The 27,432-nt window shown below is 32.8% G+C and overlaps 1 protein-coding gene across 2 annotated transcripts in view; it reads right to left on the reverse strand.

Annotated features, from left to right (window-relative positions):
* Positions 1-27,432, reverse strand: part of LOC140439994 (leucine zipper putative tumor suppressor 2 homolog) — a 430,708-nt gene that overhangs the window by 277,465 nt on the left and 125,811 nt on the right. Inside the window, exon 1 of one of the 2 annotated variants that reach the window (XM_072530218.1) lies at positions 13,528-13,680. The exons of the other annotated variant lie outside the window; for it this stretch is intronic. The gene's annotated coding sequence lies outside the window, so the exon portion shown is untranslated. Of the gene's footprint in view, positions 1-13,527; positions 13,681-27,432 lie in introns of those variants that run through there. 2 annotated transcript variants of the gene reach the window in all.

Consider the following 27,432-nt stretch of genomic DNA (forward strand, 5'->3'; position numbering starts at 1 on the left):
ATATAATGAGAAATCAAAACAGATACGAGCTACTTCAATGCATTTTGCAAGGTAAAATTGAAGGAAAAAGGGCCCCAGGACGAAGAAGTATATCCTGGCTTGCTAACCTGAGAGCATGGTATAGAAAGACCTCAACACAACTATTTCGTATAGCAACTAACAAAGTCATCATAGCCAGGATGATCGCCAACGTTCGGAACGGACAGGCACCCTAAGAAGAAGAATGAAAGTAACACAGTAAAAGGCATGCATTGATGATGTTGGTAAGCATAGCGATTATGTTCTCTGCGAGTTTTTTAAGGCTTCTCCTATGTATGCCATCTGGGCCAGGCGATGTGTCTTTACCGTAGTTACACATCTGTCTGACGGTGTTTTTCAGCACTGGAGCCATAATTGGATGTTGGATATTATGGTCTCCGAAATGCTGTGGAGAGTAGTAGAGTATGTCCTCCTGTCTCCTTTCGGTGTCGAGTTTGAACCAGTTTTTGAAGTTTGGAGCATCTGGTGTGATAAATGTTGCCTAGAGTGTGGTTTTGAAAGCTTCAGATTTATCTAGTGGATTATTTATGATTGTACAATTGTATTATTGATAGCGACATGAGAGTGAGGCCTTGATTTTTGTTTGGATAGGGTTTTGAATTTGTTTCAGAATTTTGAACCGTCTCTACATATAATCCAGGCCTGAGATAACTTGTCTCCACTGATCTAGTTTCAACTTGTTAACCTCTAGCCTAATGGAAACTGAAATACTGTTGTATTCTGTTTTGATGTATGGATCTTGGAATCTTTTATACTCTCTGATTAGTCTGCGCTTTGTGTGAATTTTAGCGAGAATGCGTTACGGAAGCATTGAAGTATACAGATTTATTTTAATCATTGGAACTCCTAGGGATTTCTTTTAATACTTAAAAGGTTTCTTTTAATCCTACGATAATCACGTTTGTAAATAGCAGTTGTTAATGGTTTTGGGGGAGTGTTAAAGTAAATTTGACTAATAGTGGTAGGTGGTCAGAGAGGTTATCGAGTCTCCAATGTAGCATTTATCGTCGAACCTATCCAGTACAGAGTCTGTGCAAAGAATATGGTCAACAATGGATGCCCCCTGGTCCCGCATCTACCCCTCGATTCTGTTACATAACGTAGTTGTCTCTTGCTATTAGAATATGGAAACTTTTTTTTCTTATGAGAGGCAAGTTCCCTTATATATGCTGGTGATGCTGGTCAAAAATTATTGTTACCCGTTGTCTAACGAGGATTCGATTACCTTTCAAACGATTAAGAAATACTTTATACGAAATAATATTTTGTTTAAATATATATTTTGAAGTACTGATCTGCATAATATTTGATAAAGTTTAAATGGAGAAAGCCTTTAATGGGTATAACCGTCTCAACTTTACATTCATATCGTGAGCAGGTTTTACCTACGTGCAACACATAATATAATTTAGTGCCGCATGGGAGACAAAATGACTCAAAACAGAACCACAATTACGCAAGCCATCGCATTGTTTAATGACCGTGAGTCATAACACAAGTACCTTAACGTAATAGTTAATTCACCCGGGAAACATACCCAAGTAGGTGGTATCGATGTTATTAGGTACTATAGAGTACCTGCGAGTTAAACTATTTGTCACAGTACCAGAGTAAAAAGCGCACAAACCGGTATTATTATTTCAGAAACTATCAATTATCGATGTTTTTATAGAGAAAATTATAAGAACTGCCAAATAAACCGTAGCTCGGGGAATAGCTATTGCTTTTAATAGCACACGTCTTTATTTAATAAGACGTTTGAGAATTTTTCTGCAGGCATGCACTCGACACGATCTTTATTAACTTATTAAAGGCGTTCTAGCAAATTTCCAGTGTTGTCTCTAAAACATATAGAGTGCAAAAAAATAGAATTTTTTATTAAAGAATAAGTAACATTTTTAGAGAATTAAATTTGAGATCTGCTTCAGAAAGATATGTACATAAATACTATGAAGGATAATAGACATGAAGAAATAATTATTTAGTTAAAATTCTTCTTTTTATGATTTTAATTTATTATTTAGAGCGTGTTTTAATGAAATATACATCGAAATAAAATAACAGATATTTAGAGGATCCGCAATGAGGCATTATTCATTAGTAATAAAGCAGAACAATGGGAAACATTCTCAAAAAAAATGGGGCATTATTTTTACGGACTGCAGAAAAAAATGTGAATATTCGCTATGTGTAAGTTCCGAAGAGCGACATCTAGTGGCATAAATCAGCGAAGGTGTTAGCACTATTAATATTTTAGTCTTTAAATTAGCTGCAAATAAAGTGACTTAAATTTGTTTAGCCATAACCTAGAGACTAAAAATAATATAGAACAAACCTGGAAAATTATTAAAAAATGTATTCTACAAGCAGCGGAAGAAGCTTTAGGTAAAAGAAAAGTTAACAGAAATAAACGGGAATACAAAACACCATGGTACGACGAAAGGGTAAAAGCATTAGCAAATGAAAAGAAACAAGCTTTTCTAACATACAAAGGAGTGAAGACACCGGAGGCACGAGAAGACTATGTGAGAATCAGGAATAGAGTAAACCAAGAAATAGATAACATCAAAAAAGAACACTGGAGAAAATTTACCAAAGATATGGAATACGACCTCTATGGATCCCAGAAAAAGGTGTGGAAAATGATAAGGAGACAAAAAACAGAAATGAATGAATTTGTACGCATAGATAACATTACCGAGGAACAATAGACTGAGCATTTCACGAAACCATATGGAGAAGAAGAAGAAGAGAACAGAGAAATAATCATTAACGAAACTCACGATAGCGTACTAATATCAGAAGAAGAGTTACAAGAACGAATAAAAAAATTAAAAAACAGAAAAGCACCTGGTCCTGATAAGATAAACAATGAACTGCTAAAATATGGAGGAACAACACTATGCAAACAAATGGCTCCTAAAATTATTCGTCGATATAATAAATACCGGAGTAGTACCAGCAATGTTGATTTATCGTCATAACAATCAATAAATGTCAGATTTCCATGGCACACTTGGAGAAAATAGAGGTATATCTATTAGAACTTTATCATTACTACCAGCATCAATTATTACTTCATAATTTTCAAATCAAAATATACCGAAAACGGTACACAGTATCGAGTTTTACCAAGAGTACCTTTTTCGTGTAAAATTGAATGATGTTTAAGTTTACTTGAAATTTTGAATAATAATTATACTCTTAAAAAAGTTATCTTGACTAATACTTAGTACGATCCGTGTAACTAGCGCCCTCTATAAGAATCAGATATAAAAACAAATTCATGGGATGTATCAGCTTCCAAAACATATTCGTATAAAATTTCATTACAATGTTGCCAGTAGTTTCGGCAAAATCGTAAAAAATGCGTAAAATTTTTTTTTCTTTAACGCCCTGTATCTTGAAAACGGATGGCGTTACAAAAATTTTTTACTAAGCAAACCCCAATTATTTTTCAGTTTTTTACCTACCCTAGAGACGGGGTTACCTTTTTTGAAACACCCTGTATAGTAAATAAAATTAATTATTAAATTGCAGTATTACTATTAATATGGATGCAATAATAAAAACTGAATTCCAGAAAATAAATCATAAAATACCTTTTCAACTAACTATGATATCCACTGTAAAATACAAATAATAATTACACATCATATCAATATTTTGGAGCGACATTAACGCCTGATTTCATAATGACAATCTAAAGCACACTTTAACTAATGTTCATTTTAGACTAAATTGAACAAACTTGAACCAACATGATTATAATTGAAATTTACACTTTAAAGTGAACTTTATAGTATTGAAATTTACACTTAAAGTGAACTTTAATTTAATGTTCACGTCAAACTTAGGGTATGTAGGGCTCTCGATGTAGGGCGATTGGGGTACCTCTCATTAAAAGGACGTTCCGCTGCATGGAAATTATTTCCACATTCACCAAAAATTAAAACGTCTCGTTAAACAATAATTAAACTAAATATTAACTAAGAACAACGAACTAAAAACAACTTGGCTAAACTAAGCAGAAACATAAACTAAATAATCATTTATAAACGCGTTTGCAAACTAAAAATAACTAGAAAATTGACTAAACTAAGCAGAAACAGAAATTAAATATTGAGCTATAAACGCTTTTGCAAACTAAAAACAACTAAAGAATTGAAAAACGTCAACTTTTTGACAACCAGAGGCGGAGGTCTTAATATTTATTAATTAAAGTCGAAACTACAATTTTAGTATTTATTTAATTTATTCATCAAAATGAGTTTAAAATCAAAAAAAATTAGTATGATTGAATAGGTATTTTCAATACCTTTCAAACGAGGTATCACTTGCCATAAGGTCCTATTTAAAATTATCTGTCACAATGGCGCTGTAACGTCATCTGTCACTATTACGTCACTTGTTATGACTAGTTAAGAAGCCTACGTTTGTTTATTATCTCCCTCCAAATTTCACTATTGTAAGTATAACCGTTCAAAAGATACGAGAGAGGGAACGGACTTTTGACTAGCACTGTATATATTTATGTATATAGGTACTATAATAATAGATGAAAATAAAATACGACCATATTTATATACCTAAATAAATTAAAAGCAAAATACAAAGTTGTCTATGATATAAAATACACACACCTTCAACAAAAAGAACAAAACGTTTAAAATCGTTTAAATTGAGGCTTTAAGGACGATTTTCAAAATACTGTGTAGAAACTATATCAAAATTTGAATGATTGATGGCCAAAAAATCTCGATAATATAAGAAACGGAAATATATAACCCACTTAAGAAGAAATAAACAAAAAATAATTGTTCATGAACATAATAATTAACGGTAAATATAAATAAATATGTATTTTAATGAATCAAAACAAGTATTTGTCAAATGACTTCCACATCCGCCTATGTTTCAAACGTAACATTTCATTTGCGTATACATTATACCAATATACTCCGACCCGAGATTGGATTCTACGTTGTGACTATGATGCCGTTACTTTGTTATTTTTTTAAAGTTTAATATGCTATTGTTTTGTACTGATATCTCACAACTTGACAGGTTCGCAAATGAACGGAACGATTTCCGTGATATACCGTCTTGCAGTCGTTTTGTTTCATGGGATTACTCCGCCCGTCTGAAAAATGTACTGAGCAAAACGAGTTGAGGACAAAGACTTGGTTAATCTAACCATGACATGCTAGAAATATTTTGTATAATTCAACGTTTATATTAAATTCATGTAAAAGGAACACCGCAAAGTGGACCGTTATATAAAAATTTGTGAAATAGGAGTAATGTCTAAATTTTTAATAAAAATTAAACCACAAAAGTTTTATCAAAGTAACTTTATTACTTTTATCTTCACTAATTTTTTTTTTATTGAAGGTAAAAGTTTTCTATGTCTTATATGCCTTAGTAAGGATTTTAGTAATTTTACCTTGTCACGAAAGGATGTTTTTGACATCCTTTATTTGCATCTTAGGGTAAAGGCTCAAGAGTACGCACATATTTATAAAATAAATGGTTAGGTTTTAATTATTAAATAAGTAGTGGCTAAAATATCTTATATATTAGATAGAAAAATAATACTTTTTGATTGTAAAGTTGCATAAATAAAAGATTTAATAATATTCAAATGGTGCACATGCATACTCTTGGGAATACATCGTCTTAAGAGTACGCAGGTTTGCTAATATCGCGCATACCTTTTAAAACCACAGCAGACCAAGGAATGTTCTTTTTCGAACTTCAGAACATTCCATTTTTGGTAGTGGCCTAATGTCGGATGGAGACCGAATGGAAGTTGATGGCCCAACGTTAAAGATAGAAAAGTTAATTGATAATACCGAAACTTGTTTAGCTTGATTGTCATCTTTATTATTCATTATCACCATCTTTATTATTCATTATCAATGTTGAATCAGGAACATTGATAATGAATTAATGAATTAAAATAAACTATTATTTTAGCTTGATCCCTACTGATTAAAACTGGTGTGTTCAAAACATCAAATTTTAACAGAGCTACTAATTTTTTTTCATTATTGATATCTGAGGAAATTTCACAATCTACCAATTCTAATTCACCATCGGAGAAATTTTTTTTACTTCCAAAAACTTCTTCCCATAGATTAAGAGATTCTATCTAAATCTGCAAGGAAAATAATTCCTGCAGCTGACTGTATACCACGTATCACAAAAAGAGGTTAATCTTTGTATATGGGTATATTTTATAAAAACCCTAAAAAGGGGCTACATTAAAAACACGAACGTTTTCGGAACAACAGTTCCATCATCAGGTTAAAATACCTAAAATAAGTATAGACCATTTAATTAAAGTAAACGTGGTTTAAAATTTTGACTAAGGTTAAAAAAGCAAAATGGTTATACTTACAGGTTACCATGCCTGAGCCACCAAAATATTTGGGTAAAAACCCTTTAAAATATATTGTGTTACCAAAGATAGTACATGATGTTGATAATATTATTTGATGTTTAATATTTTAATTAAATTTTACTTCAGGTAACATACACCCATGCATGCCCATGCTTTAAGTGAGTTCCAGTGTCCGGAGCAGTCCGGAGAGTAAACCTCTTCAAACGGACTTCAGCTGGTAACTGATTGACAAGATACTCATGAACGGTGTCAAAAACAAAATGTCAGTGTACCATGAAACAATATTAGTTAAACATAGGATTACTACAGCCAAAAGATTCAAAACTTATGTTAAAATGATACCAGCAATCCAGATTTTGGGATTTAAAAATTTTTTTTAATTATTTAATATTGGATATAAAAGATGTAAAATTACTGATGTTGTTAAAGGTCATGTTTGAGAGAATGACGTATGCATTAGGCAGCTTATGTTACTCTTTGTCGTATGGAGTGTGGTCTAAAAAGTGTAATTTTTGACAAATTAGCTTAAATATATGGAATTGTCCTTTTATGTTGCTCACATCTAGGACAAGGAAAATCGAATAGAATATATTTGTAGCTAATGTAAGACTTCGTATTTAAATGAAATTGTTTAATACTGCTCGTATGGTAAAAGGGTTTAATATAAGTGAGTCCAATAGATTGAGAAAAGGGATTAAAAATCTTCCGGCTGAAGGAATTAAATTTATAACATATGAAATTAATTTACAATTGAATTCTATCTCATTTCTATCTCTATCTTTCTAGATTCTATCTCTTTTTCGTTTTCTCTGTTTGAGGCAGAATATGCTGCTTCCACCGTCAATATTTCTTGTTGAGGTTGCTTCTTGATGTATGGTCTATCACTTACCATAAAAGGAGCGAAGTCTTATTCTAAAAATATTAGTGGGTTGAAAGGAAAAATTTCCGTCGATTTAAAAGCGTTTACAGTCATTTCAATGTTAGCTTAACTTTATAATAAGAAATTGAAAACAAACTAGCTACGTCAGTCTGGTCGTAGGAACAAAAAACACTTTATTAAGCGGTTAAAGTCTGTGACTTGTGTGGAGTGGAATTGTCCAATAAATATGATTTTTTCAGCAGAAATTAATGACTTGTAGGGTACGACTTAAAATATTATTATCAAAAGAAGCAAAACAGGTGTTTCTTGATTAGATCTCACTGCTTGCTAAAAATGTTAAATCTAAAAAAACAAGTCTGCATTTATTAACCCTGATTTTAAAACTAATTTTAAAGTTCCACTTGGAGCTTCTTTGTAGAGATCTTCACCTATCCTTTTCCTGGGCAAAATTAGTACTGGTGCTACTTATTCTCCGCTAGGGTTAAAACAACAAACAAAATGCAAACTGCTTAAGATCTTTTCTGGTCAATCCATAAAACCTTATATGAAGTTGCGTTAGGTGTTCTGCTAGCTGGATTTCCATATCATTAGAAAAACATATTTGATTCTACCTAAAGATGTAGGTACCTACATTATAACTTTTTTCTGGTAATTTTACAATAAAATGATGACAGCAATATCATAGAGGGTTTTTCATAGAATGTTTGCACCACAAATTTCTTAAATTTCATTAATTTCTCTCATAAAATATCTAAAAATTTTTGAAGAAATTTTCTTTTCGGCCTTAACTTTTTTCTAGTTGTTTTACAATAAAATGATGTCAAAGCAATATTATAGTGTCTTGCAACAAATAATTTTAACTACAAATTTGTTTAATTTCATTCCGTTTTCTGGGTTTTACAGAGCTGCGAAGTTGACCGGGTTCTTGATTACTCTTAGGAATACGATAAAAACAAACCATTAGACTTGGGTCGCACGAAAAAGCACAAATGGACAAAGATACAGTTTAATAAGAGCAATATATCAATATTATTCCAAGATAAATTTGTTGGTAATGAAAAGAACAAAACAAACTTAATAGACTTGCTTAAAAATGCTCTATCAGAAGTGGGTTTTAGTGTCGACTAGGCTAAATCTGATGCAGATGCAGTCATCATCCGTTGTGTGCTTGCTGCATTCCAAGCCTATAATTTTGCGACTGTCGCCGCATAGGGCATTGGCATCCATGTCTTGCCCACGTCATTAGGAAGGGAGCAGTCCATTGTTGTGTTTCCAAAGTGTCCAATTTTTTTAAACCTTCAAAAGGGTATAAACCGCATCAATAATTATACTGTCGTTCAAGTTTTATATATGACCATGTCATTGCTGTTTCTCCTTGCTCTTTCAGAATGCGACACAATATTAGTAGCTTACAAGATCGGCAAACTTAAATTCAATAAAATTTTACTGAAACATCCTGAGGTAGAAGTTAGAAAAACAGCATTAATTCAGTGAGAAAGCCAAGCCATCTTTACCCACTGTCGTGACGAACATTGTTTCGTCTCTTTATATATGGTGGAAATAAAGATGATTTTCTAACAGCATGAGTTACAAACGATTCGCCAAGACAGTAAGCGAAATTACATTTACCTTATCATCGCTTTCGCCAATACTCTATGAAAAACGCTCTATAATATTTCTCTAATGTAAAATGACCATAAAAAAAGTTGGAAGAAAATTTGTTCAAAAATGTTTACTTATTTTTGTTTATAACTTTTTTATTTTAAATTTTACGATAAAAGGTAATAGAAATAAGGTTGCAGAAAATTGAAGTTGCTACAAATAATGATGTATTAAATTTTCTGTAGGGTTGCTAATTTACGAGATAGAGCGCGAAAACCCTTTGTCCCCCTTTTTCCAAGATAACGGCCAGGAGATAAGGGTGGGGAGCCCACAAACCTGAACTTAAGCTAACCACCCCCCATACATAAAAAAAATAAAAAAAGTTGCGTCCTCTCAAAAATGCAATCTTAGTGTAACTTTTCAATGGACTATTGTATCAACATACGTTGATTTTTTCATAATTACCTTAAAACCAAAGGTAGCTATGGAAAAATGACATCAAAATAATTTTCATATTTTGTAATATGGTAAAGTATGTCACTAAATATCTGGTGATAATAAATTAATTATATGAGCTAAAAAAATATTTACATAATAATTTCAAATAAATATCCATATTTGGGATTTCTTAATAAAGATACCGTTGGCCTATTTTATATTTATTTCTATTTCGTGCTCTAAGAAAGAACATTATATTGACAAATTGCAATGGGAAATAATACTAAAAGTCTTAATTACCTTGCCATATTTTGATTGAAGACAGTTATTGATTCGCAAAATTAATAATTGTTGGTCATAGCGCAACATTCGTGACCGTACTAGCCTAGATATCGCCAATTAATTGTTTGGATTAAGCTGGGTGTAGGTCATCTACGAAAGAAATAACTAGTTGTACTAGTTAAGGTTATGATCATTTTGTTTCGATTTGTTCTAATTTTTTTGATTTATGTAATACATTTTAGGATTTCGATTCTTTCATTTAAATTATTATTTTATCTTTTCACGAAATAAACCAAAAAACAATTTGGGTCTTAAAAAGTAGATACATATAGAAAAAATATTAATATACCAAAAAATAATATTGGCACTATACGATTAAACAAATATTTCTACCTCTGTCGCTGTCATGGACCAACCGGAGCTTAGTTTCAAGGGTGTCGACTGTATTACAAAAAAGGTGGTGCAGTAGACGGTACTGTAGACTAGCGCGATCTTCATACTGTATTTTCTGTATTGCAAAATTTTTAATAATATCTTTAAAATTTACTAAAATAATTTTATTATTCATTTTAATTATACGTGTAATTTTAAGAAACATGTAATGAATCTATAGATGATTTAAATAAACAAATACATAATGAGAATATAAGTTAGAAATCTAATTCAGGATTCAGCCTAAATCAGTGTTTTCTAAAAGTTGCAAAACAAGTAGACGATGAATGCACTGGCATGGGGATTTATAATTTTTTATCCACGTCATGCCAATTGAAGGGGTCAATGCAAAAAGTGCCTTAGTCACAAATTGGTAATTGTGAGATATTAAGATTTAAAAGGTTATTTTTGATTTTGAAATATTACTGAAAATGTTATGATCAAAATGTGTTTTGCGATTTATTCTTTTTGTAAAGGTTCTTCGACTTTCATGAATAAACAAAACAAAGCTTTGCAATTTTCTAAAAAAAATTTTTGGTGACTTAAGCACATTTTGTGTTGCAATTTGTTATTTCGTGGAAAATTAAAGATATATCATAAAAAAATAGCGTTTATACTGAAATAATATTTATTATGTGACACCGTAAGAACATAGAACATACAAAATGTAAGAAATGTAAGAACATAAACATTGTATTAATTACACAGCATGCTTGCAGAAAATATTAGAACATGATAGGAAAAAGCTATTCACAAACTGCGTCAGCCTCTTGCACCTGATGAAGTTCTTTACTCACAAGGTTATTTTGTTGGATTATACTCCCATTGTCAGACATGGTTCGAGTAAAGAATTCAGTGTCCAGTGATATAATGTGTTTGACAAGATGCATTACGTTGTCAAATTTTAACTGTTTAATTTGAAGGTATTCATTCGCATAGGCCTGCGTGGGTTGGCCGCAAACTTTACGGTTTTGACCCACCTTGTAAAGTTTGATTGGTTTCATTGGGCCAGAATAGGTTGCACTGAGCTGTGGTTGCTCATTACGCGAAAATTTGATGCGTCTAGCTTTCGAAATTCCCGGCACAGTTTTTTTTATATGGGAGTCTAACCATAATTTATAGTGTTTCACTTTTATGCTACGATCGCCTTTTTCCAGACATCCATTTGACCTCAGCGAATGCTGTACAAATACGACATCAAATAAGTTTTTCCTTCTGCAACCTTTTATCATATTGACATAAACTTCAGGGTTGTCAACTTTGTCGTACTTTAATCTTTGTTTTTTAATCACAGCGAAATCTCGATCGACTGTGACCGGGTATTGGATACCAGATCTATAGCTTCAAAAATATTATTGGAACAAAGCTGATCCAAAAAGACAAAAAAATATCTATTTTTATTCTGGCTGAAGAAGTTGTCGCAAAAAAGTTTCAAATAACGTTGTTCTGGCTTCTGATTTTGCGTAATATAGTCCTGAAGGCAAGAAATAACCTCGTTTGGTCCCTTCTGAGCAAAGTGTTCTGCATACATATACATATTGGCTTTTCCTGTCGTTAAGCAACGTATTCCCAAATTATGAAACCACAACTGACGCAAATAGTATTCGTCCGTAATATTCGTTACAGGAACAGGCAATTTTTTTTGATAATCTAAGCAAATTGATAGAACGTAAGGATCATTAGCTTTTGCTTCTGCCGAAATTTTCTTTTGAAACACTTCAACTTTTCTTATGTGCAGTTCTCTTGCTACCTTGAGAGTTTGTGTCGATGTCTTATCATGTGCCACTTCAGCTTGTTGTAAACGTGTCAAAAATAGAGTGTATTCTTTACAGATATCTTTTCTTGGGAATCCAAATGATATGTTATATTCTTCTGTAAAAATTTTCCTGAATATCTCGTATGACACTTTTTCATTTCGACTATTTTCTAAGAAGTTTCGGTGAAGTTTAGCAACAGATAAATGGGAATCCAAATACTTCCGAAGATTATTATCAGATCTGCTGTAACTGCGGCTAAAGTATCAATTTTTGTTCTATTTGGCCTAGTGTGATGAATACCTCTAGAATCCTTAGGATCTGCATTGTTTTTTTGAATCTTCCGGCGCAGTTTAAAGCGTTTTATTCCATGTACTGCTAAAAATGCCGACTGACATAGTGTTATCAGTTTTCCGTCAATCTTTATTTCATATAGAAAGCTTCGGCTCCTATGTCGTGGATTGATAGATTTTCTTGATCTGTGTCGTTTGACATCCGTAGAACGTACACAACCTTCAAGGTATAAATTTTGTTGTGTAGATGACGTTAAATTGTGATAGGCCTGGAAAATTTGGTTTTGTTGTTCTTCGCTTAATTTTAAGGAGCATTTACAGCGACAGTTTGTTTTTTGTCTTCTTTGGTATTTTCGAGAAAACGACTCCTTACTCTTGATGGTTCTTCCATCAAGAAGAGCTCGAAGAACTTTACCCAGACGCCAACATCATAAAAGAAATAAAGTCCAGAAGACTCCAATGGGCAGGAAACCTCAGAAGACATTCTGACGAACGAACAGTAAGACTGGTGTGGGAGGAAGTCCCAACTGGAAGGAGACCTCGCGGACGCCCTCGTCTCCGGTGGCGAGATAATATAGCAGGAGACCTAAGCACTATGGGCCTGGAGAATTGGATGGAGGTTGCTCAAGACAGAAAACAGTGGAGGCATGTTGTCGAGTCGGCTAAAACCCACGAAGGGTTATAACGCCACGGAGTAAGTAAGTTCAGTTAAAACATAAACATAAGGGTTTTTTATTGTAAATAATTGACATTTTAACAATTGGTTTAATTAAAAAATTATGCTATATTTTAATACATTTCAGAAAAACATTGCAAATAATTTATTTTTCTTAATTGCATTAATTACTTTTTAGGAATTAAACCATAGTTCTTAAGTAAAAATAATAATTTATTTAAAACTTCGTACTTTAATCCAAAACCTTAATTAATTCAGTTAATAGCAAACCCCACATTATTAAAGCAACGAATTATTATTTTGCAGACATTACCTACATTTTCTCAGATATCAACAACCTTGAATAGTAAATAAACAAGGGTTGGTATGTTAAATATCCTAAGTCACAAACTACTTTTTATTCAGAAGCGCTTTCACTGTATATGACGTTACCAAATTATTTAATTTTCCGAAAATAAAAATTATATGGATGTATGTATGTATATGGAAAACAATGTAATTTTTTTTAAACGGTTAAGTTTAGAAAAAAGTGTTAGATGACTTTTTTGTTCCAAATATTGCACTTTATTCGGGGACAACCTGTATATTAACTTTTCTGAGTATTTCTGATTAGTTCAAATGAAAAATAAAAATAGTCGCTATTTTAATTACAAAATTACAAAATAACTTTATTTAAATAATTATTTTTTTTTTATTTTAAACATTATATTATACATTGTACATACCTATATTTGAAAACAAACATTTATCCGATATCCAATTGGTCTCTGTAAAACTCAGTTTTTGACACTTAATATTTAAATATATACAAATTTCAAATTGGTATTATTCACTTTTATGCCTCGATAAATTACGGTTTGTCAGTAACCGGAACTATGCAACACAAGTGGTACGTTTGACTCGATATAACACACTGCAAGTTGGAGGTTAGTTAGTCATCGATACGCTATGTTAACCGATAAGTGTTAAGATTTTTTTAAGTTGTGTTCATTAATGTAAATAGTTGGATGGACATAATAACGCAATTTAGCCTTTTCAGTCATAATTCACATAGTTGCAAAACATAAATAAATGTTATTTGTTTATACTAAGTAATAAGCTGTTGGATATAATTATTAATTATGAGATTTAATAAAGGATATAAAAATATGTAGGATTGATAATATCTTCTTGTTTTGTGCTGCACTGCTGGATACCGACCTCTTCCTGGTTTTTCCATGTTTTCCTCTCTTCTGTGACTTTCGTTCCGTTTGTCGCAATTATTTTTCGAATTTCGCAAAATTGTCGCAAATATTTAAATAATTATTGTGTCTACTAAACTTTTATGAGATGTTTAAATTTTAATAAAATGAAAATTGTTCCTTTTAAAAAAATAAACTTTGATCCGATGGCGTTTGGTAAACTTTGCTCCGATTGCTTGAACCAAAGTTATAAAAATCTCAAAAAATAATGGCAAAATAGATATTCGATGAAGCTTTTTCCAAGTATAACTCAGCTTTCATACGTGCGATTAACTTTCAAAACCCCATAATTTAAAAGGTAATTGTTTCAGCTTTAAAAAAACTTATTTTATCTAGATTAATAAAAAAGTTATAACAATAAAATTAAACATTAAAAATTTCACTAAAAAGTTGCGAATTAATTTGTTTATAAGAGATTTAATAGTTATTTATTGTACAAGACGATAAAATTGTACTTTAACTTCGAGAGCGTTTTCTAATTATGCTCGAGAAGATAATGCGATTTTATCGTCGTGTGCAATACAACATTTTTTTCTATAGCAAGACTTCAAGTTCAGGTAAAAAATAGAATTTCAAAGAAAATTGTAATTTTTAGCACAAATATCGCAATTGTGTTGCTCCGTTGCTAGGGATATGAATTACTCTGTCAACAAATGTCAAACAAATGTTACGTTTTGGTTTTTGCGGAGAATATTGTTGCGTTTTGTGTACAAAGTGAATAAATACAAAATGGACGGAAGAGAATTGACACAAGAAAAGGAAAACCTGCCATCAGATGTAGAAAATGCAGCGTTGGAAGCAGAAAGTTTATTGTTGCCACAAAAATCTAGGATGATGTATGAGAAAGAATACCAGTCTTTTAAAAAGTGAAAAAGCATTAAGAATATCAATGGCGTGAGTGAAAAAATACGAAGAAAGCGATGCCATCGTCATTATGGTCGTATTATTCGATGCTGAAGCGTACGTTGTTGGTGAATGAAAATTGTGACATTTCTAAATTCAGCAAGTTAACCACCTTACTAAAAAACCTGAGTGGAGGATACAAAGCTAAAAAGTCCAAAATCCTGGAGTCAGATGACATTATTAAATTTCTGACAGAAGCTCCTGATGACATCTATTTGTTGATGAAGGTTATTGCTATTTTTGGTGTGCATGGAGCGACTAGGTCCGATGAATTGTACAAGTTAGAAGTGTTTAACGTGGACGACAGAAAATCGGTGATAATCGTTTCATTATCTGATACCAAAACCAAGCAGGAAAGGTCGTTTTGTATTACTGACAAGAAAAGTGGACTGAGTTTCTTGGAAATTGTGAGAAAGTATATTGCCTTGCGCCCCAAAAACGTACCTCACAGTAAGTTTTTTGTAAATTACCGACAGCAAAAGTGCACTACTCAACCGGTGGGATTAACACTATATATAATATCCCCAAGAAGATTGCAGATTTTTTGAAACTTGCAAATTAAGAAATGTACACGGGGCATTGTTTCCGTCGTTCTTCAGCTACTATGTTCGCAAATTCTGGAGCTGAACTAGTAAAAGTTAAACGTTTAGGTGGATGGAAATCGTCATCTGTTGCAGAATCTTACATTGAAGAGTCAATAAGCAATAATAGTATCTAAGTGTATACTTGGCGGACCAGAAAATCAATCCAGTACCTCGAATCAAGTGTTTAAGCAAACAAGTACAAGTTGTGATGCTCCAAAAATAGACATTTCTAATAATGTTAATTGTAAAATTTCAGTTGTTTTTAATCCTTAATGTGTTTGAATTTGTAAATTTTATTGAATAAAAAAAAGTTAAAACATTTTATCTACTCTTGCTGTTAAAGTGTCACTTTATCTACCCTTGCGGTTAGAGTGATACTTTATCTACGCAAAACAGTTGTTATAGCAACACTTTAACATTAGCTATGGAAAAAATAAAATGAATCTACTTTGTTTAATTTCCTGGTTTAGTAATTTGCTTTGGTAAGTTTTTATGTTATTTTTTGACCAAAATCTGAAACTTTTAATAAGGCGCTCTGAGGTGCGTGGTCCACCATGCGCCTCATGCGTTATCTTGGTCAAAAATTAACATGGAAAGATTTACCAAAGCTCCGAACATTTACCAATGTTCGGTTTGAGTTGTTAGATTAATTTTTTTAAATCTCTTATAAAAAAATAAATAAAAATAAGTATATATTTAATAACTTTTTTATTACCTAAAGATAAAGTAAGTTTATTTAAGCTGAAATAATTATCTCTACAATGAGGGGGTTTTGAAAGTTAATCGCGCGTATAAAGACTGAGTTATACTTGGAATTTGGTTTTCACAAAATTTGTTATAACTCCGGTTTTAAAAATCGGATTAAAGTTTACCAAATGCCATTTTGTTCACTTTTTCAAAAAGAACAATTTTCATTTTGGTAAAATTAAATATCTTTGGAGATTTCAAATCCGAAAACATTTAGAGATGCATTAAAGGAAACTAGTATGTTGAACACATAAGACAACCCAGAAGAAATGTGGAAAGATTTCAGAAATGCCAAAGAAACCTCTGTAGAAATAACCAGAAGCGAAAAAAAGATCATCAAGAGAAAACACTGGATGACAGACACAACGCTGCAACTTCTCGAAGAGCGAAGGAGAATCAAATCTCTCATATATCAAACCGACAGCAACAAAAACGAATTAGCAAGGTTAAATAGAGAAATTAAAAGAGCATGTAGGGATGATAAGAATAAACATATAAATGAAGAATGCGAAGAAATACAGAGACATGCAAACCGGTATGAATCCCATGAGCTATATAACAAAGTCCGATATCTATCCAGGAATTTAAACCAATCACACAAACAATAATGGATCAAAAGCAACATATTATAAATGACGAAAAAGGGATTGCGGATGTACGGAGAAAATATTGTCAAAGTCTATATGCAGATGGTCGCCAGAATGCAAATCACGACGAGTTCACTGCAGAGAGAGAACCAAACATTCTAAAGTTAGAGGAAGAAAGAGCAATCAAAAAGTTTAAAAAAAAGAAAACCTCTTGGCGCAGACCAGATCACCACACAAGTTTTAAAAGAGACTGAAGATGTTGGAGTAAATGTTATGCATATGATCTGCAAAAAGATTTGGGAAATCGGAGAGTGGCCCAACGACTGGACAACATCCACTTTCATCCCTATATTCAAAAAAGGAACTGCGCTAGATTGCAGCAACTACAGAATGGTAACCCTAATATCCCATGCAAGCAAGGTTCTACTTCATGTAATACATGAAAGACTAAAAGCTTTTCTATTGCCTCAGATATCAGAAGAACAAGCGGGATTTGTCCCAGGAAAAGACACAAGAGAACACATCCTTAATGTCAGAGAGCTAATCGAAAAAACTCGTGAATTCAATACTCCTATGCTTATGTGCTTTGTGGATTACACAAAGACCTTCGATAAAGTCAAATGGCAGCAGCTATGGTCCATACTAGCGGAAATGGAAACGCCCCACCACTTAATTCAACTAAATAGAAGTCGATATGAAAATAATAAGTGAACAGTAAAAATAAACAACACCCATTTTGATCATTTGAGAACAGTGGCAAGTGTCAGGCAGGGATGCATAATCTCGCCAACTCTGTTTAATATCTACAGCGAACACATTATGCGAAAGGTACTAGACGGATGGAAGGGTGAAATATCAGTAGGATGTCAAAAAATCAGTAACTTGAGATATGCTGATGACACTTTAATAATCGCGGCAAATAAAGAAGAAATGGAAGACATAATGAAATGTCTGGAGGAGGAAAGCAAAACATATGGACTAAAGCTAAATAGGAGTAAGACAAAGATCATGATAGTAGAGAGAGCGCGGAATAATCTTCAACACATTAAAGAAATTGGGGGCTTTGAAGTAGTAAATAGGTTCATATACCTGGGGTCCCTAATAACAAATGACGGAGGATGTGACAAAGAGATACGTAGAAGGTTGATTATTGCTAGAACAGCTATGAGAAACTGGTAACAATTAGGAAACATTCTAGCATAAGAATACACACCAAACTAAGCCTGGTAAGGGCACTCATTTTTTCCATGCATTCGAAACGTGGACCTTAAAGAAAGCGGATAAAAATAAACTAGACACTTTTGAAATGTGGGTATACCGCCGCATGTTAAGAATATCCTGGATTGATCATCTCATTAACGTATCGATATTAGAACAACTTAAAGTAAAGGATAGATTGCTTAAACAAATACAACAGAGATATTTGCAGTATTTTGGACACATTGCTAGAAGAACAGGTACGGATGGAAAAACTGATAGTTGAGGGTAGAGTTGAAGGAAAGAGGCCTAGGGGAAGATATCCAAGCCGTTAGGTAGATCAAACAAAAATATTGATTAGCCAAGGGTTACATGAAGCAGATTAACTAGCCCAGGACAGAGAAGGATGGAGCGAAATCGTGAAAAAACTGTAAAGGCCTGATGGTGTCACCACATCTCAAAAAGGATTAGGACTGAGGAGTAGGAGGAAATATCTCTAATAGTTTATAAGATACAATCATTATCAAAATTAAATTGATAATTTTGATAATGATTGAAATTTGAATGATAAATTATCTGTACTCTCGAAAAATCGAATCTAGGCACCAAAATACATAAAAAACGTCAAGGTACCAAGGTACCGACATAAAAGTGTATACTCAACCCCCCTATTACATCCGACTGATGTAGTAAATAACTCTGTGTGTAAGCTAATTTACATTAAGTGAATAAACTAGGTACCTATAAGAATGAAATTTGATTCAATCACCTCTATTTATATAAAAGGATTGTTCAGTTAATAAATATCGTAAAATAAAAAAACATTTTAAGCGAACATTGGCATTGAATATTTAATACAAAATAATAAATTTCAGTGAACTACTTGCCATAAACGTTAAAATTTGGCTTGTTTACGTGTAGGAGAATCCGCGTAATGTCAAAGACATAAAATAATCCGCTATAATTTTTGCAATACTCAATTAATATTCAAGGCTAACCGGTTTAAAGTAAAAATATCGTAAGTCTGAGTTCAACAATAAATTAGTTTATTCACATGATTAGGTAATACCTTTTCTTTTAAATGTAATGCTTTATATAATCAGATCAAAACGGTGACAGTAAAATAGAAATGTTCTTTCGCTATTTTTTTTCTGTGATCTGTTGCTTTTCGGTATATAATCAATTTTCAAATTTCGACTGTAGGGAATATTGTGACGTTATAGTATAGACTATATGAGGAATTCTACAAAAATTCGCACCTTAACTGGAGCCAAATATGGTGATATTGCAATTTGCTGCCCGTACCCCGCAGTAACAATTTTTTTCTGTAGGTTGATACCAAAAAACATGTTTTTAGGTGCGAGTTAAAAAAAAAAAGGCAAATTTAAGTTTTTTCCAACAAAAAACTGATTTGTTCGCTAACGCTATTTCATTCTTCTAGCGATCTGCCTCGAACAACGAGTGAAAGAGACTTCTATACTTGGAGCACACGTACATATCAGGTACCAATCGCTTCGTCTTGGTCTCCAGAAGGAACTCTGACCCTTTGAAGAGCCAAGAAACACCCGCTCAAAGCGTGGCAAGCAGTTATTCAGTCACTAAAATCGACGTTTTTTTTTTTCATTTTTTTTTGCGTTTTTACCCGAAAATAGATTAAAAGATACCTCTATAGTTGGAGCATACATACATATTAGGTACCGATCGCTTCGTCTTGGTCCCCAGAATGAACTCCGACCCTTCGAAGAACCAAAAAAAAGCTCAAAGCTTGGCAAACGGTTATTCAGTCCCTAAAATCGACGTTTTTTTCATTTTTTCGCGATTTTATCCGAAAATAGATTAAAAGATACCTCTATAGTTGGAGCACACGTACATATCAGGTACCAATCGCTTCGTCTTGGTCCCCAGAAGGAACTCTCACCCTTTGAAGAGCCAAGAAACACCTGCTTAAAGCGTGGCAAGCGGTTATTCAGTCACTAAAATCGACGTTTTTTTTTTTCATTTTTTCGCGATTTTTTTTTTTCCTTTTTTTCGCGATTTTATCCGAAAATAGATTAAAATAGACCTGTATAGTTGGAGCACACGTACATATTAGGTACCAATCACTTCGTCTTGATCCCCAGAATGAATTCTGACCCTTTGAAGAACCAAGAAACACCTGCTCAAAGCGTGGCAAGCGGTTATTCAGTCCCTAAAATCGACGTTTTTTTTTTCATTTTTTCGCGATTTTTAGGTTTTCAGCTATATTACAATTTACTATCTATAATTTGATGACGGATCAGGCTACATACTGAGGATCAAGTCACCAGCTTCCGATAGGTAGATGAACCTCACCTACGGAAGTCATTTTAACTTGATTTTCCGGTAAAATCGCGAAAAAATGAAAAAAACGTCGATTGTAGGGACTGAATAACCGCTTGCCACGCTTTGAGCAGGTGTTTCTTGGTTCTTCGAAGGGTCAGAATTCATTCTGGGGATCAAGACGAAGCGATTGGTACCTAATATGTATGTGTGCTCCAACTATAGAGGTATCTTAGTTCTTAGATATCTTAGTATCTATAGAGCTAACAAATGTTTTTCCTCCGAAATTTTCGTTAGAACAAGCAATTTTGGCTCTATCGAATTCCCTTTTTAATATTGATATTGTGATTTGATTTAAAATTTAAATATATGTTGGTTTTCTATACACCTGAGTCTCATATCCAGTATCGTTTTTAGAGATCAAAACATCGAGGAAAGGTAGTGTGTTATTATATTCCTTTTCCATGGTAAATGTTATTCTCTCTTCTTTATTGTTTATATTATTCAGGAATGTATCCAACAGCTTTGATTTATGAGGCTATATTGAGAATATATCATCTACATATCTCCACCATACTGTGGGTTTTCATTTTGTTTGGAAATAACATTTGTTTCAAAATCTACCATAAATATATCGGCTAATAATGGAGATAAACTAGAGCCCATTGCTGGACCAAAATTTTGTTTATAGAATTCATTATTTAGTTGAAAATATGTATTATCAGTACATAATGTCAAAAACTCCTTTATAGCTGATATGTTTAATCTTTTTCTAATTGCCAATCTATCATCACTCTCTAATTTTGTCTTGACTATATCCAAAGTCTTATCTAATCTTATCTTTTTTTTCCTCATGATTTACTTTGAAGTCACTAACAGGAGAATTTTATTGTCATCATGGCAAGTGGCTGTCTTTTAAAGACGAATTACATGCTATGATTTTTTTCTGAACTATATTCTCGAGTTAAAGTTGATTTCTTGTAATCCATTGAACTATCTTACAATAAAGTCGTCCCAGGAATGCAACTCAGCAATATTGACAATATCATTTTAAAGTCGCCTACTTTAAAATGTATAATATATGTCTGAATTGTCAATATAAATGACCCAGATAAAATTAAATTAAGAGAAGAATTAGAAGAACAGAACTACAGACCCTAGATGCCCTTGGCTTCTGCACTAGTTTTCTCCACTTTTTACCATCCACTTGTACTTTTCAGTCTCTTGTTCCCATTTCTTCTATGTTCAAACGGATGGCATCAAACCACTTTCTTCCTGGTCTTCCTCTTCTTTTATTTTCTTGTTCTTCTGCTTGTAGGACTCATAGGATGTTTCTTTCGTTTGGCATTCTTAAAACATGCCCCAACCATCTCTCTGTGATCTAACTTTATTTATTACTTCAGGTTCTTCTAAATCCCCATAACAAACTCCAACAATCCCACCAAAAACTGTTTTCAGGATTTTCCTCTCCCAAATCTCTAACTTTTTTATTCTTTTTGATTTATTGTCCAAGTTTCACATGCATACAATACTGTTGGTCCCACTGTTGTTTCATAAGTTTGAATCTTGACTGCCTTGGACACGTTTTTTGCCCAACAGAAACTAATAATCTCTCTTTTAGAAATATATCCCTCATAGTATGATTAAAAACTAAGATCTATGGAGGATCATACTATACTCAAAGATCAAACTTACACGTCATAAACCATGCTAGTAATAAAAAAACACAGGAGTGACACATAAGTGACGATTATTGATGTGACTATGCCGAATAACAATATCTTCTTCTTGAAACGCCATGTCTGTGATCAAACGTCATATTCTTCAGCTGTCATATCGCACCATTGTTGTGTTGTGTTGTGTTCAGCAGCTGACATTCTGAGATGCATCGACTCTCTCATTATTTGGAGAACACCCTTACTGGAAGTGCACTATATTGTTAGAATCCGACGGTAACACCACATAACGATTCTAATTTGTTCAACGTTGCTACGTTTAGAGTCCATGTAAGTCCAAATAAGATCGACCAAATATAATACCTCAAAACAATTTTAGATAATTTAATGTCAGATTTCTATTACACAGAACTAGTTTCCATATACTGTATGTTTATGATACATATCTAGAGTTGAGGCTTCTAGCCTCTCAGAATTACTGTGAATTAAAATCGTAAGCTGCAATATCCAAGATGTTACAAGTATCGATAAATATTAACATCTGAAGAATATTATCCAAGAAAAGATGATGGAAAGATGAGTATAGAGAGAGGAAAAATGTATGGCTACGGAAGAAGAAGACGGTAGTCGCAATGAAAAGAATTGAAAACTAACAGAAATATTAATAAGAGGTTTGGCTGTATGCCATAGCAATATTATGATAACAAATTTTCAAAGCAATCAAGACGGTCTTAGGGACTGTTTTTCTCTAAATTCTATATTTTTTGTGAAACAACGTCTCAAATAAAACCGTAATATTCACAAACACCACTTATTCCATTATCAAAAATACCATGAATTGCAGACTGTCACGTACGACTTACTAGAAAAGCAAATGCCCATAAAAAATGTTATTAAGTAGACACTTAATACCTATAATTACCAAGTAATTTATATTTTTATATTGCCAACGCTCAACTGTTAACTCTTCTTCTTCCTGATTCTCACAGCTCAACTTATACCAAGAAATTTAACGGTTTTTAAGTTTTAAATTTTCCCTTTCAAATTAGCTATTCTGTTAATTGGAAAGAAATATCTAAATACTGTGAGTGGTATGGGAATAAGTTTATTACTTTTGAAAATGGCAGTCAATAAATTTTTACGTTAGTAAAAGTAATAAACTTTCTGTGAGCTTTTGAGTTTAAAATCTTATTTTACAAGAAATCTAAAACAATGAATTTTAATAGCACATACAGCTAAGAAAAAGCTTAAGATATTGTGCAATTTAAACGTTCTAGGTAAGTACGTACGTCTACGTATTTTATCAACTTCCAAAGAATGAAAATTTTACTTGACATTTTTATTGTATGTAAAGTTTTTTAGTTCTCAAGGTTTTGCCGATAATGGATTATTAATTTTTATTTTAATACGTATAGGTAAACATAACGAAGACATCATTGGAGGTGTTTTGTGAAATAATTTGTTTAAAACTTAGATGTGATTCCGAAAGGGGCTATTATTTTTGGGAATAATATAATTTATCATTAAGAAGCGTTGCCCACAAAGAGAGAGAATGTGTGAGCTAGCACATGTGCTCGATATTTTTAAATAAAATTGTGGTTCATCATCACCATTCAGCCTTCTGCCGGTCCAGTTCTGTCGATCTTGAGCTTCCTGTAGCCAATTCCCAGCGATCCTTTTGACGTGGTCGTGGTCTTTTAAAAGCATGTTTCAGAACAACCGTAAAGAGTTTTGGAGATAACGTATCTCCATTCCTGATTCCTCTTTTGACTTTTATATATTTTGTATCTTTGTATAGTTTTACGGTCAAGGGTGCATTATTGCATATACAGGGTGTTTCAAAAGAAGGTAACCCCGTCTCTAGGGTAGGTAAAAAACTGAAAAATAATTGGGGTTTGCTTAGTAAAAAATTTTTGTAACGCCATCCGTTTTCAAGATACAGGGCGTTGAAAAAAAAAAATTTTACGCATTTTTTACGATTTTGCCGAAATTACTCGCAACATTGTAATAAAATTTTATACGAATATGTTTTGGAAGCTGATACATCCCATGAATTTGTTTTTATATCTGATTCTCATAGAGGGCGCTAGTTACACGGATCGTACTAAGTATTAGTCAATATAACTCTTTTAAGAGTATAATTATTAATCAAAATTTCAAGTAAACTTAAACATCATTCAATTTTACTCGAAAAAGGTACTCTTGGTAAAACTCGATACTGTGTACCGTTTTCGGAATATTTTGATTTGAAAATTATGAAGTAATAATTGATGCTGGTATAAAATAGTTAGTAATTAAACAAAACTCACAAGAAGAAAATTAAATTAATGACTAAGAACACAAAATAAAATTCAATTACAGTAAGTGTTCAAAATGCCCTCCGTTTTCGCGAATACACAAGTCTATTCTTTTTTCTAAAGATTCCATTAACCTTCTAAACGGTAGGGGATCAGCTATGATGTCATTAAATTGACGTTGAATTCTTTCTTCCAGTTCTTGGCGTGAATTTACCTCTGTAGCATAGACTTTTTCCTTAATATACGACCAAACTGCGTAGTCCAAAGGGTTAAAATCGCATGACCGAGGAGGCCAATAAATCGGAGCTTCTGCACCTCTACCAATCCATCGATTCGGAAAATGATTACTCAACCAATTACGACACCTTCTATCAAAGGGTGGTGGAGCTCCATCGTGCATAAAAAATAAAGATCTTCGCTCGTTTAGCGTTAAATCTTCTAATATCTCGAATAAGGAATTGTTTAAAAAATCAAGATACATATCACCATTTAAATTTCCAGGTAGAATATGATAACCTATTAATTTGTTACCTAAAGTTGCTGCCCAAACATTAACTTTAAATGAGTGTTGGTAATATGATACCCTTTTGACTCGTGGATTCTCATCACACCAGTAGTGAGCATTATGGGAGTTAAACATACCTTATCGCGTAAAGGTGGCCTCGTCCGCAAAAAGAATGCATTTAAAAAAATTTGGATTGTGGCCTGTCCTTTGTTGCAATGTTTCACAAAAATCCATTCTAACCGATCATCTGGCAAGAGCTCTTGGACTTGTCTATAATGATAAGGATGTAATTGTTGTTCTTTCAGTATCCGCCAAGTACTTGAAGAAGAAGTATTTGATTGTCTTGCTATATTCCTTACGCTAACTCTTGGATCTTGATCAAGTAAATTTAAAATATTATTTTCTTTATTAATTGTTCTTGTTGTTCTTGGTCTACCAGAATTTATTTTATTTGGTCTCACATTCCCAGTTTCTCGACAATGTCGTTCAACGGCTCTAATTGTTTTTTTATTTGGTAAGTTTCTTCTAGGAAACTTTTCTGCATAACGTGTCACAGCTGCACTAGAACATCCTAAACATTCGCCTAAGGTTAATAACATGTAAGTGTATTCAACATTTGAGTACAGTTTGATTTGATTTTACAAATAACAAGGTTTCAAAACTCTAATTATTGTTGATTTATCGTCATAACAATCAATAAATGTTAGATTTCCATGGCACACTTGGAGAAAATAGAGGTATACCTATTAGAACTTTATCATTACTACCAGCATCAATTATTACTTCATAATTTTCAAATTAAAATATTCCGAAAATGGTACACAGTATCGAGTTTTACCAAGAGTACCTTTTTCGTGTAAAATTGAATGATGTTTAAGTTTACTTGAAATTTTCAGAAATCAGAATCAAAATAAATTCATGGGATGTATCAGCTTCCAAAACATATTCGTATAAAATGTCATTACAATGTTGCCAGTAGTTTCGGCAAAATCGTAAAAAATGCGTAAATTTTTTTTCTTCAACGCCCTGTATCTTGAAAACGGATGGCGTTACAAAAATTTTTTACTAAGCAAACCCCAATTATTTTTTAGTTTTTTACCTACCCTAGAGACGGTGTTACCTTTTTTTAAAACACCCTGTATACGCAAACACTTTGGACTACCGATAATCTATGCGACTTTTCTCCAATGCTCTTATTGCAATGCTCCAATGCATTAGGTTGTGAATTTCTATCTATTGAATGCCTTACGAAAGTCTACCAATGCCAGGACTAATAGTCGATTGTATTCGATGGATTCTTCTATAATCTTTTTTATGCAGTGGAAGTGGTCGTTGGTGCCAAAGTTTTTAATACTGGAGTTTTTCAAATAAATTAAAGCATGATTTTCATGTCTACAAAAAAAATATTGCACTTTATAAGAGGTCAAAAGACGGCCAAGAAATAAATAAACTCAAAACACATAGAAACGGATACTCCGTTTGAATATCTAAAGAAGCTGTCTATAGATGAAAAAGTTACATTAGAGCCAAAAATATTCAAAATAAAGGTTTAAGTTAACACACAAAAAAGGTAATATAAACAAGCAGGAAGTTTATTGTAGTGCTAGTTCAGAAATCAACCTAGCATCACGAGCATAGCAAAACCATTGAAGAGTATTTGCAAACCACCAGCATATCCTTTGAAGATTGGAAAGGACCATTAAAAATAACAGCCATCTACTACCCACTACGACATAATATAAGTAAAAAACAATTCATGCAGTTCTTTAAACCTCTTGGAAACAGATTCTTGGCAGGCTGAGACTACAACGCTAAACATACACACTGGAGATCTAGACTTATTTCTCCAAAACGAAAACAACTTTATATATGTATTGAAGACAATAATCTTAAATACTTATCCACAGGCAAAACTATCTATTGGCCTACCGACAGAAATAGTACCAGATCTGGTGGATTTTGGTGTCACCATGGATGTAATAAGCTGAGGGCTTCTTCTTGTTATGGTCTGTCTTTTGACAGATCTCCTATTTTAATAGAAGAAAGTTTAGAAAACTTTTACAAAACACAACTTCCTACATTAACTAATAAAACCACAGACTGGGAGCAATTCAAATAATTCATCATCATCATCAATAGCTATTCCATCCATCGTCGGATGTAAACCTCCCTTAGGTGTGTCCATTTATTTCTGTTGGTTGTTTTTTGTATCCATTTGTGACCAGCCATTCGCTTGATGTCATCAGTCCATCTGATTTAAGGTGTGCCTCTACTTCTCTTGTTTGCTCTAGTTCGCCAATCAATAATTCTCTTTGTCCAACAGTTATCTTTTATTCTTCCTATATGTCCTGCCTCGTTACATTTTAACATGACAATATTTTTGATTACATCTGTAACTTTTGTTCGTCTTCTTATTTCTTAATTGGACTTGCGATCGCCGAGCTTAAGCATTCTCCATTCCATACTTTTCTGAGTCACTTGGAGTTTGTGGACTATGTTGTTGTTAAAAGCCCATGTTTCAGTTCCATATGTCAGTACCGACAACACGTACTGATCGAAAGTTTTTGCTTTAAAGTATTTGCTTGAAAGTTTGAT

The sequence above is a fragment of the Diabrotica undecimpunctata genome, chromosome 4 (assembly GCF_040954645.1).
Source record: "Diabrotica undecimpunctata isolate CICGRU chromosome 4, icDiaUnde3, whole genome shotgun sequence".
Lineage (NCBI taxonomy): Eukaryota > Metazoa > Arthropoda > Insecta > Coleoptera > Chrysomelidae > Diabrotica > Diabrotica undecimpunctata.